Raw genomic sequence first — 12,309 nt, 5'->3', positions numbered from 1 at the left:
TTCTCCTCTCCTTCTGGGGCTTAGAAGACACAATTTTTAAAAATAGTTCCCCAAGTCCCTTAAATTCTGTTTATTTTTTATAGCCTATTATCTCTCTGCTGTCCCAATTGGGTGGTTTCTATTGCTTTATCTTAGAATTCACTGATTCCTCTGCCTTCTTCATTCAGCTTGAAACCCATACGGTCCTGTGGGCACAGGGAAAGGAGGCCGGGTGGCCCAGCTCGAGGCAAAGCTGTGTCCTCAGCTGTGAACCTGCCCTTGACCCTTGCCTTCCACAGGCTGGCTGGCATTGCTATGGAGATCTGTATCCCACTCTTTTGCTGTAAGAAGAGTGACCTGGAATGGGGGATACACGGTGTTTAAGCTAGAAAGGCTAATGAATGAAAGAAAACATTTTGTTGAGGAAAGGTACAGCTAATTTCATGCCTTGCACAAAAAGCTGAAACATGTACTAAAACTCCAGAAATTCCATGTAGATATGTGAGGAACGGGGTCTCAAAAGTCTTGGAACAATGGTGACAAGGTTTGGAAACGTATTTACAGGCTGCCATTTTAGAAAATGAAGAACTTCCCAAACTGTTTCTTGGTTTCCTGAATGTGCAACGCCTGCCATCTCTTTCAAAGGCAGAGTTGTGGCTCTTTTGATGAGACAGAATCTGAAGAGTTGGTCAGCAAACTGTGCCCTCCGCCATTGCTGCTCTTCCTTAGGGATCTATATGTCTTGCCTTCAGCCAGCGGTTTTGGAAATGTGGTTACTGAAGGAGTTCTCCATGGGGCATTTTACCCTCATCTACAGCCCAGGTAGAAATCCTATGTAATCAGAAGAAGCTAAAGCAAGTTGCTAAGCTGCAGTCAAGGAAACTGGCATCTACCAAATTAACCTAAAGTGTATGACATTACGGTTCTAGCTAGTGGTAAAATTCACAATCTCAGTTTAATTCAGGGCAGGGACATTTCCATTAAAATTGGGCTTTTAAAAATAGAAACTGAACCAAGGCAGTGGTGTGTTTAAGGTTAAGTGTTTAAGAAGAATGTAGCTGCCAATTTAGAAACCCATGAAAAGCAGGCAATAGAAGATCCCTGGGACCACCAAGTGTGACCAAACAAAGTGACTCTCGGCTTCACTCGCACCATTTGTTAATTGGAAATCTTGTTCTGAATCATACCGAGACCGATCAACTTTGGTAGCTTTTTTGTTCAGATGTTGTGACACACTAATCTTTTCATGAGATTTTCTCAGCCAGTGATAGATCCATTCTGAAGTGCTGGCACCAGGAGTGTGTCACAGAATTACACCCTGCAAAATGTGAGGAAGGAGCTAAACTGGAAATCAAATTATGCTAACAGTATTTGGGCACTTTTTAAATCATGGTATTTCAGTGTATGTTACAACGGAGTTGCATCGTACCCCGGGGTGAGTTTCTAATGTCAGTGTGTAATATAAAATGGGGTATTAGGAGTATCCTTGTAAGCCCTTTAGAAAGGTGCCAGGTTGAAAAATCTGTCCATCTACCACAGCCAGTTTTACCTCCGCTGTTGGAAGAAATGACTGCTTCTTCAGTTGAAGACCAATTGAAGTTGTTGGTTTTTGTTTAGGGGCTATTATATATATATATAAAAAAACAGACCTTGAAACACTAGAATCACATTTACCCCTGCATGACGCTTGCCCTCTAAAAGACAAAATGTGAACTGACAGTGACTGAGGGAATAGCAGTGACAGCACTCAGCTTGCTTTACTCAAAGGTTGCCATTCATTGAATAGGTGGTATTGCCATCTCATTGTTATTTTCCTCATTGTTTCCTTTTCACTAACTTCATATATTGAATTCATGTAAATTAAATGTATTTATGATATGACTCCACTGTACATCATACAGACATATTTTGAGTAGTAAAGGATACCAGCATATATGCAACCTGTATGTATATGCTGTATTTGGGTATTTCATTGAAAACTAATTGATAGCTGGCCTATTTATGGTTATAAGTTTTAATAAGCTTCTGTGTGAGAGAAGGACATTTAGAATCAAAACTAATTACTGAATCATGTTACTTGATTAGGACATATGAGAACTGACAATTAAGTTCATGAACTTGTTGCAACAATATTGCTAACCTTTTTTGATATCAGAGGGATTATTCGTTATGAATTTGTACCAACTGCACAAACAGTTCACCAAGCTTGCTACTTGGAAGTGCTGAAAAGGCTGTGTGAAAAAGTTAGACGACCTGAACTTTTTGCCAACAATTCATGGCTCTTGCATCACGACAATGCACCAGCTCACATGGCACTGTCTGTGAGGGAGTTTTTAGCCAGTCAACAAATAACTGGATTTGAACACCCTCCCTACTTACCTGATCTGGCCCCCAGTGACTTCTTTCTTTACCTGAAGTTAAAGGAAATATTGATAGGAAGACATTTTGATGCCATTAAGGACATCAAGGGTAGTATGACAATAGCTCTAATGGCCATTACAGAGAAAGAGTTCCAAAATTGCTTTGAAGGGTGGACTAGGCACTGGCGTCGGTGCATAGCTTCCCAAGGGAAGTACTTCAAAGGTGACCATAGTGATATTCAGCAATGAGTGTGTAGCACTTTTTCTAGGATGAGTTCGCAAACTTAATTGTCTGACCTTGTATATATAAAAGTTTAAAACCTGCTGCAAACTTTTAGAGATATATTTATGACAGATATGTTACTACATGTTGGAAACAAGCATGAACTAAATCAAGTGTCATCAATGAAAAATAACTGAATAGTCAAGTGTTGGAGATATTTTTTTAAATGTTTTTTGTTATTAGCTATTTTGAATTAAATAAAAACAAAGAATAAGGCCCATACAATGAATTTCTTACATGTTATTTTATTTTTCAATCCTAAAATTCTCTTTTGCTTATTATTTCTCTTCTACTTCTTTGCTGAGATGTTCTTTATTTATTTCAAGCCTTTTTGTGGTTACTCATTGAAGCATTTTTATAATAGCTGTAATAAAATCCTTGTCATGGAGTCCCAACATCTGTGTCATCTCAGTGTCGCTGTCTATTGTCTTCACATTGAAGTTGAGATTTTCTTGGTTCTTTTTTTTAAAATTTTATTTTATTAAATTTATTGGGGTGACAATTGTTAGTAAAATTACATAGATTTCAGGTGTACAATTCTGTATTACATCATCCATATCTCACATTGTGTGTTCACCACCCAGAGTCAGTTCTCCTTCCATCACCATATATTCGATCCCTTTACCCTCATCTCCCACCCCCCACCCCCCTTACCCTCTGGTAACCACTAAACTATTGTCTGTGTCTATGAGTTTTTGTTTCTTATTTGTGTGTGTTGTTCCTTTGTTGTTTTCAGTTTTCTATCCCACATAATATCAGTGAAATCATATGGTTCTCAACTGTTTTTGTCTGACTTATTTCACTCAGCATCAAAATCTCAAGATCCATCCATGTTGTCACAAATGGTACTATTTCGTCTTTTCTTATGGCAGAATAGTATTCCATTGTGTATATATACCACATCTTCTTCATCTAATCATCTATCGAAGGACACTTTCGATGTTTCCATGTCTTGGCCACCATAAATAAAGCTGCAGTGAACATCGGAGCATATATATCTTTACAGATAAATGTTTCTAGAATTTTTGGGTCGATATCCAGGAGAGGGATTGCTGGGTCATATGGTAATTCTATTCATAATTTTTGAGGAACCTCCATACTGCCTTCCATAGCAACTGTACCAATTTGCATTCCCACCAACAGTGTGTGAGTGTTCCTTTTTATCTACAACCTCTCCAACACTTGTTATTATTTATCTTATTGATGATAGCCATTCTAAATGGTGTGAGGTGATATCTCATTGTGGTTTTTATTAGCATTTCTCTGATGATTAATGATGTTGAGCATTTTTTCATGTCTATCAGTCATTTGTATGGTCCTCTTTGGAGAAATGTCTCTTCAGGTCCTCTGCCCATTTTTCAATTGGGTTGTTTGTTTTTTTGTTATTGAGTTTCATGAGTTCCTTGTATATTTTGGATATTAGCCCCTTATCGGAGGCACTGTTTGCAAAAATCTTCTCCCATTCAGTTGGGTGCCTCTTTATTTTGTTGATGGTTTCTTTTGCTGTGCAGAAGCTTTTAAGTTTCATATAGTCCCATTCGTTTATTTTAGCTTTTACTTCCCTTGCCTTTGGAGTCAAATTCATAAAATGCTCTTTGAACCCAAGGCCCATAATTTTAGTACCTATGTTTTCTCCTATGAAATTTATTGCTTCAGGTCTTATCTTTAGGTCTTTGATCCATTTTGAGTTAATTTTGGTACATGGTGACAGATAGCAGTCTAGTTTCATTCTTTTGCATATGGCTTTCCAATTCTCCCAGCACCATTTATTGAAGAGGCTGTCTTTCCTCCATTGTATGTTTTTAGCTTCTTTGTCAAGAAATTATCTGTCCATATTTATGTGGTTTTATTTCTGGGTTCTCAATTCTACTCCATTGGTCTCTGTGTCTGTTTTTCTGCCAATACCATGCTGTTTCGATTATTGTAGCCCTGTAGTACAAGCTAAAGTCAGGGAGTGTGATACCTCCAGTATTGTTCTTTTTTCTTAGGATTGTTTTGGCTATTCAGGGTCTTTTGTGATTTCGTACAACTCTGATGATATTTTTGTTCTATTTCTTTACAAATTTTGATGGAGATTGCATTAAATCTGTATTTTTTGGGGGTAATATGGCTGTTTTAACTATGTTAATTCTTCCAATCCATGAACACAGAATATCTTTCCATTTCTTTGTGTCTTCCTCAATTTCTTTTAGAAATGTCTAATAGTTTTCAGTGTATAGGTCTTTCACATCCTTGGTTAAGTTTGTTCCTAGGTATTTTATTATTTTTGTTGCAATTGCAAAAGGGTTTTTAAAAATTTCTTTGTCTAAAGTTTCATTGTTAGTATATAGGGATGCAATGGACTTTCATACGTTGATTTTGTACCCAGCAACTTTACTGTACTCGTTGATTCTTTCTAAAGCTTTTTGGTGGAGTCTTTAGGGTTTTCTATATATAACATCATGTCATATGCAAAAAGTGACAATTTAACTTCTTAATTCCTTATTTGGATGTCTTTTATTATTTTCTCTTGCCCGATTGCTCTGGCTAGGACTTCCAACACTATGTTGAAAAGCAGAGGTGATAGGGGAGAGCCCTGTTGTGTTCCTGAACGTAGAACAAAGGGCTTCAGTTTTTCACCATTAATTATGAGATTAGCTGAGGGTTTGTCATATATGGCCTTTATTATGTTAACATATTTTCCTTCTATACCCATTTTATAATGTGTTTTAATCATAAATGGCTGTTGTATCTTGTCAAATGCTTTTTCTGCATCAATTGATATAATCATATGATTTTTGTCCTTTATTTTGTTTATGTGATGTATCACATTGATGGATTTGCGGATGTTGAACCATCCTTGTGCCCCCAGGATGAACCCCACTTGGTCGTGATGAATAATCTTTTTAATGTATTGCTGCATTCGATTTGCTAGGATTTTGTTTATGATTTTTGCATCTGTATTCATCAGAGATATCGGTCTGTAGTTTTCTTCTGTGTTATCCTTACCAGGTTTTGGTATCAGGGTAATGTTGGCCTCATAAAATGAGTTAGGAAGTACTGACTCTTCTTCAATTTTTTGGAAGAGTTTAAGCAGGATTGGTATTAGGTCCTCTTTGAAGGTTTGGTAGAATTCACTAATGAAGCCATCTGGTCCCGGACTTTTGCTTTTGGGAAGGTTTTGGAAGACGGATTCAATTTTGTTACTGGTGAATGCTCTGTTTAGATTTTCCAGTTCTTCATGGTTCAGCCTAGGAAGGCTATATGTTTCTAAGAACTTGTCCATTTCTTCTAGGTTATTGAATTTGGTGGCATATAGTCCTTCATAGTATTATTGGATAATCCTTTGTATTTCTGTGGAATCTGAGGTAACTTCTCCTCTTTCATTTCTGATTTTGTTTATTTGTGTCTTTTCTCTTTTTATCTTAGTGAGTCTAGCCAAGGGTTTGATGAGTTATTTTCAATTGTATCCTGGTCACTTTTACCATTATGTTATTAATCTCTGGGTCTCATTTAAAATTAAGTTTTAGCAAGCCTCCTCTGACACCACTCCAGTGGGAGAAATGGGTGACCCATGTTATTGCCAAGCGTGCATACAATCCCAGTATCCCCACTCAGTCTCCATTGATATCTAATTTTTGATGTAGGAACTCCTTGTTACTTCTTGATAGGTATGGAAATTCAGACTCATCAGTAAGCCTCCAGTAAAAGCACTCCGGCTGAGAGGGGGAGCAGTATTTCATAAGTGCTTCTCCGCATGGCCTCCGTAGATATTGCGGTGGATTGGGGCACTTCTTTACAACTAGATAATGTTGGAAGTTACCATTAGGGGATGGTGAAATATTTGGTTCTCCACGAGGTACCACTGCAGTGGGGAATGAGAAGAGCACCTTGTTATTGCTAGACGGGTGTGGAAGTGCAGTCTCCACTGACACCAAAGGTTGGGTAAGTGCTAACAGATGGGAATCGAAGGCACAGCTTCCCATTCAGCATTCTCTGACATCACCCTTGTGGGGTGAGGAGAGGCACCTCATTAAAGCTAGGTGAGAGTGGATGTCTAAGTGTTCCATTTAGCATTTTGGGGGGAAGGTGGAATGAAGGCCAGTTGTTTTCCCATATTGTTTGGCTGCAGTAGGAGGCTGTTTTCTAGAAGTTCTCTGTCTTTGTGTCTGCACTGATTTCATGGTCCTTTGAATAGAGCGAGAACTGAATTTTCTTGCAGCTTTTTTTTTTTTTTCACCCATTGACATTTCTGATTTTCCAGTTTCTCCAGCATCCAGTCCTGGATATACGGAGCATAAGGAAACCCAAGGTACTCACTACCATCTTGGCAATAGGGTCCTGAGGTCCTTAGCTTGTCTTTTTTTCTTTTTTCCATCTTTCAGAGCCGTCTGTGTTGTACATACATTTTAAGCTGAAATTACATAATGAATGGAGATTTCCGGAAAAATGGCGGCGTGAGGTGAGCCTCTGTAAAACTCCCCTGGAATTTACAACGAATCAAACAACAAAAACTCCACAAAGGACTCCCTGTACAGCAGACAGGCAAGATGAAGAGGCCCACTACCGACTGAAATCACCTACAGGTGGGAGATCCGCGCGAGTGGAGGGAGGAGGAAAGGGAGAAGTGGAGGCAGACAGCGAGGCGCAGGACGCAGACCTAGCTCAGTGCGCTGAGCTCGCTGCTTCCCGGAACTACCGCAGCTGCGAGTGAGGGAAGAACTCGGACTGCTAGGGCTCCGTTTATGGCCCACAGGGCTGAGGGGACAGCATATACCACGGCTGAACCCAACGCTCATGGCAGAGACCTCGGAGAAAAGACTGAGGGGAAAAGGCTGAAAATGGTGGTTTAAGCCCGCACTGCCGAGCAGAGAACGGAGCCTTAGGCACTGAGACTAGCCGCCCCCTCCCTCCCCTCCCAGAGCTCGCCCCGCCCCCACCTGCCCGGTGATAGCAGCGAAACAGTAGCAGTGTCAGATCAAAACAACAGAAAATTTGCTGTTTTGAGAACTGTGGGCCACAGACACAAATTCACAGCCCAACTAGTTCCGGCAAAGGGAGAGCTGTGGAAGCAGGACCGGCTGTGGTGGTGGTGCCGCCATTGCTCTGGGCCACCTCTCACAACTCACCCGCCCCTGGCCCCACCTATCTGGGCGGATCCCTGCAGGAGTAAACAGAACTGCTGAAACATACGGGCTCTGAATCAGGAGCTGGAAGAGCTTTGGAACATCAAAAGCTCTCCGCATACCCACGGGACACTGCGCCCTGTGACCTAGGCAGACTATTAACAGAGGAGAAGCCCGTCTCCCAGGGAATCCCCCATTGTGTGAGAAGCAGGAATAGTGCAGAGAAACATAGCACTACCGTGTGGGAGAAGAAAAATAAGTTGCAGTTGGAGAAATAATAAAACATTCTACCAACAAGTACTGGAAAACAAAAGAAAGACCTCTTCCTATCAACCTGTTGCAGAAGTCACTCCTGTAGATGTCTAGGAAGAGAAATAGTAAACCAGTAATCGCCATGAATAACCAAGGCAACAAGATAGCTCAGAAAGAAAGTGAAAAATCTCCAGAGAAGGCACTTAAAGATACAGAAATATGTGACTTAAATGACAGAGAATTCAAGATTGCAGTTCTGAAAAAACTCAACGAGATACAAGAAAACACAGATAGGCAGTTAAATGAACTCAGAAACTCAATCAAAGAACAGCATGAGCATTTTACGAAAGAGATTGAAATCTTAAAAAAGAACCAAATAGAATTTCTGGAGATTAAGAACTCAATAGAAGAAATTAAGAATGAAATAACCAGCTTAGGTAGTAGAGTTGACCAGATGGAGGAAAGAATCAGTGACATCGAAGATAGAAACCTGGAAATGACACAGATAGAAGAAGAAAGAGACTTGAGACTTAAAAGAAATGAAAGAACTCTACAAGAACTTTCTGACTCCATCAGAAAGAGCAATATAAGAATAATGGGCATACCAGAAGGAGAAGGGAACAGAGAATATATTCAAACAAATTGTCGATGAGAACTTCCCAAATTTGTGGACAGAACTGGACCCTCGAATCCAAGAAGCAAATAGAACACCTAGTTACCTCAATCCCAACAGGCCTTCTCCAAGGCACATTGTATTGAAGCTGTCTAAAATCAACGACAAAGAAAGAATCCTCAAGGCAGCCAGGGAAAAGAAGACGGTAACTTACAAAGGAAAGCCCATTAGATTATCATCAGATTTTTCAGCAGAAACTCTACAAGCCAGGAGGAGTGGAACCAAATATTCAAACTATTGAAAGAGAGAAATCATGAGCCAAGAATAATATATCCAGCAAAGATATCCTTTAGATATGAAGGAGGAATAAAGACCTTTCCAGACATACAGAAGCTGAGGGAATTTTCTAATACACGACCTGCACTACAAGAAATACTAAAGGAGGCTATTCGACCACCATCAACAGGGACAATTTGTGGCAACCAAAACTCAAAAAGGGGAGAGTAAAGGCCTGAACGGAATATGGGAATGGAGAAAGTAAGCGTGCTGAAGAAAATGGAATACTCTAAATATCAAACTTTCTTTTACATAAACTTAAGGGTAACCACTCAAAATAAATCCAGAATTGAAATATATACTGAAATAAAAGAAGAAACAGAGGAAACATCATAGAATACCACCACACAGAAATAATAGACAACAACAAAAGGCAAAGAAACAATGGAGACACAGCCTTACCAGAAAACTAAAGATAGAATGACAGGAAATCCTCACATATCAATAATCACCCTAAATGTAAATGGACTGAACTCACCAATAAAAAGGCACAGAGTAGCAGATTGGATCAAAAACTAAACCCAACCATATGCTGTCTCCAAGAGACACATCTCAGCTACAAGGACAAGCATAGACTCAAAGTGAAAGGGTGGAAATTGACACTCCAAGCAAATGGTACCCAGAGAAAATCAGGTGTAGCCATAATGATATCAGATGAAACAGACTTCAAGGTGAAAAAGATAACAAGAGACAAAGATGGACATTTCATAATGGTGAAGGGACTGTACAACAAGAAGACATAACAGTCATCAATATTTATGCCCCCAATCAGGGAGCACCGAAATACACCAAGCAACTACTAACAGAACTAAAGGGAGAAATTGACCAAAACACAATTATACTAGGGGACTTAAATACATCATTGACAGCTATGGATAGATCATCCAAACAGAAAATAAATAACGAAATAGTAGCCCTAAATGACACATTAGATGAAATGGACATAATTGACATTTATAGAGCACTTCATCATAAAACATCAGACTATACATTCTTTTCTAGTGTGCATGGAACATTCTCAAGGATAGACCATATATTGGGACATAAAATCAGTCTCAACAAATTTAAGAAGATTGAAATCATACCATACATATTCTCTGATCACAAGGCTTTGAAATTGGATATCAACTGTAAAAAGAAAGCGGGAAAAAACACAAATACATGGAGATTAAACAACATACTTTTAAAGAAGGACTGGGTCAAAGAAGAAATTAGAGGAGAGATCAAAGGATGCATAGAAACAAATGACAATGAAAATACATCCTACCAAAATTTTTGGGATGCAGCGAAAGCAGTTTTAAGAAGGAAATTTATCTCATTACAGGCCTATCTCAAGAAACAAGAAAACTCCCAAATAAATAACCTCATGTTACACCTTAAAAAACTAGAAAAAAAAGAACAAGTAAAACCCAAGGTCAGCAAAAGAAAGGAAATAATAAAAATTAGAGCAGAACTAATTGAAATAGAGAACAAAAAGACAATAGAAAAACTTAATGTGACAAAGAGCTGGTTCTTTGAAAAGATTAACAAAATTGACAAACCCTTGGCTAGACTTACTAAGATAAAAAGAGAGAAGACACTGATTAACAAAATCAGAAACGTAAAAGGGAAGTTATCACGGACACCACAGAAATACAAAGGATCATCCAAGAATACTATGAAGGACTATATGCCACCAAATTCAACAACCTAGAAGAAATGGACAAGTTCTTAGAAACATATAGCCTTCAAGGCTGAACCATGAAGAACTGGAAAATCTAAACAGACCGATCACCAATGTGAAATTGAATCAGTCATCCAAAACCTTCCCAAAAGCAAAAGTCCGGGACCAGATGGCTTCACTAGTGAATTCTACCAAACCTTCAAAGAGGATCTAATACCAATTCTGCACAAACTCTTCCAAAAATTGAAGAAGAGACAGTACTCCCTAACTCATTTTATGAGGCCAACATTACCCTGATACCAAAACCTGGTAAGGACAGCACAAAAAAGAAAACTACAGACCAATATCTCTAATGAATACCGATGCAAAAATCCTAAATAAAATTCTAGCAAATCGAATACAACAATGCATTAAAAAGATTATTCATCACGACCAAGTGGGGTTCATCCCGGGGCACAAGGATGGTTCAACATCATAAATCCATCAATGTGATACATCACATAAACAAAATAAAGGACAAAAATCATATGATTATATCAATTGATGCAGAAAAAGCATTTGACAAGATACAACATCCATTTATGATTAAAACACTTAATAAAATGGGTATAGAAGGAAAATACCTTAACATAATAAAGGCCATATATGACAAGCCCTCTGCTAATCTCATAATTAATGGAGAAAAACTGAAGCCCTTTGCTCTACGTTCAGGAACACGACAGGGATGTCCCCTATCACCTCTGCTTTTCAACATAGTGTTGGAAGTCCTTGCCAGAGCAATCAGGCAAGAGAAAGAAATAAAAGGCATCCAAATTGGGAATGAAGAAGTTAAATTATCACTCTTTGCAGATGACATGATGCTATATATAGAAAACCCTAAAGACTCCACCAAAAAGCTATTAGAAACAATCAACGAATACAGTAAAGTTGCCGGCTACAAAATCAACGCACAAAAGTCCATTGCCTTCCTATATACTTACAATGAAATGTCAGAAAAAGAAATACAAAAAAACAATTCCTTTTGCAATTGCAGCCAAAGAATAAAATACCTAGGAATAAACTTAACCAAGGATGTGAAAGACCTATATGCTGAAAACTATAAGACATTTTTGAAAGAAATTGAAGAAGACACAAAGAAATGGAAAGACATTCCGTGCTCATGGATTGGAAGAATCAACATAGTTAAAATGGCCATATTACCCAAAGCAATATACAGATTCAATGCAATCCCCATCAAAATCCCAATGGCATATTTTAAAGAAATAGAACAAAAAATCATCAGATTTGTTTGGAACCACAAAAGACCCCGAATAGCCAAAGCAATCTTAAGTAAAAAGAACAATAATGGAGGTATCACACTTCCTGACTTTGGCTTGTACTACAGGGCTACAATAATCAAAACAGCATGGTATTGGCAGAAAAACAGACACATAGACCAATGGAATAGAATTGAGAACCCAGAAATAAAACCACATAAATATGGACAGATAATTTTTGACAAAGAAGCTAAAAACATGCAATGGAGCAAAGACAGCCTCTTCAATAAATGGTGCTAGGAGAATTGGATAGCCACGTGCAAAAGAATGAAACTGGACTGCTATTTGTCACCATGTACCAAAGTTAATTCAAAATGGATCAAAGACTTAAGCATAAGACCTGACACAATATACTGCATAGAAGAAAACATAGGTACTAAACTTATGGACCTGGGTTCAAAG

General features: G+C 38.5%; 1 pseudogene; it reads left to right on the top strand.

The window, feature by feature from the left end:
* Window positions 1-294: 294 nt before the first annotated feature.
* LOC109459267 (sorting nexin-24) lies at window positions 295-805 on the top strand (annotated as a pseudogene).
* Window positions 806-12,309: the final 11,504 nt, after the last annotated feature.

Source organism: Rhinolophus sinicus, chromosome X, assembly GCF_036562045.2.
Source record: "Rhinolophus sinicus isolate RSC01 chromosome X, ASM3656204v1, whole genome shotgun sequence".
In the NCBI taxonomy this organism is placed as follows: Eukaryota; Metazoa; Chordata; class Mammalia; order Chiroptera; family Rhinolophidae; genus Rhinolophus; species Rhinolophus sinicus.
Note: the sequence above shows the minus strand (reverse complement) of the source record. Positions and strands in the feature narration are given on the sequence as shown.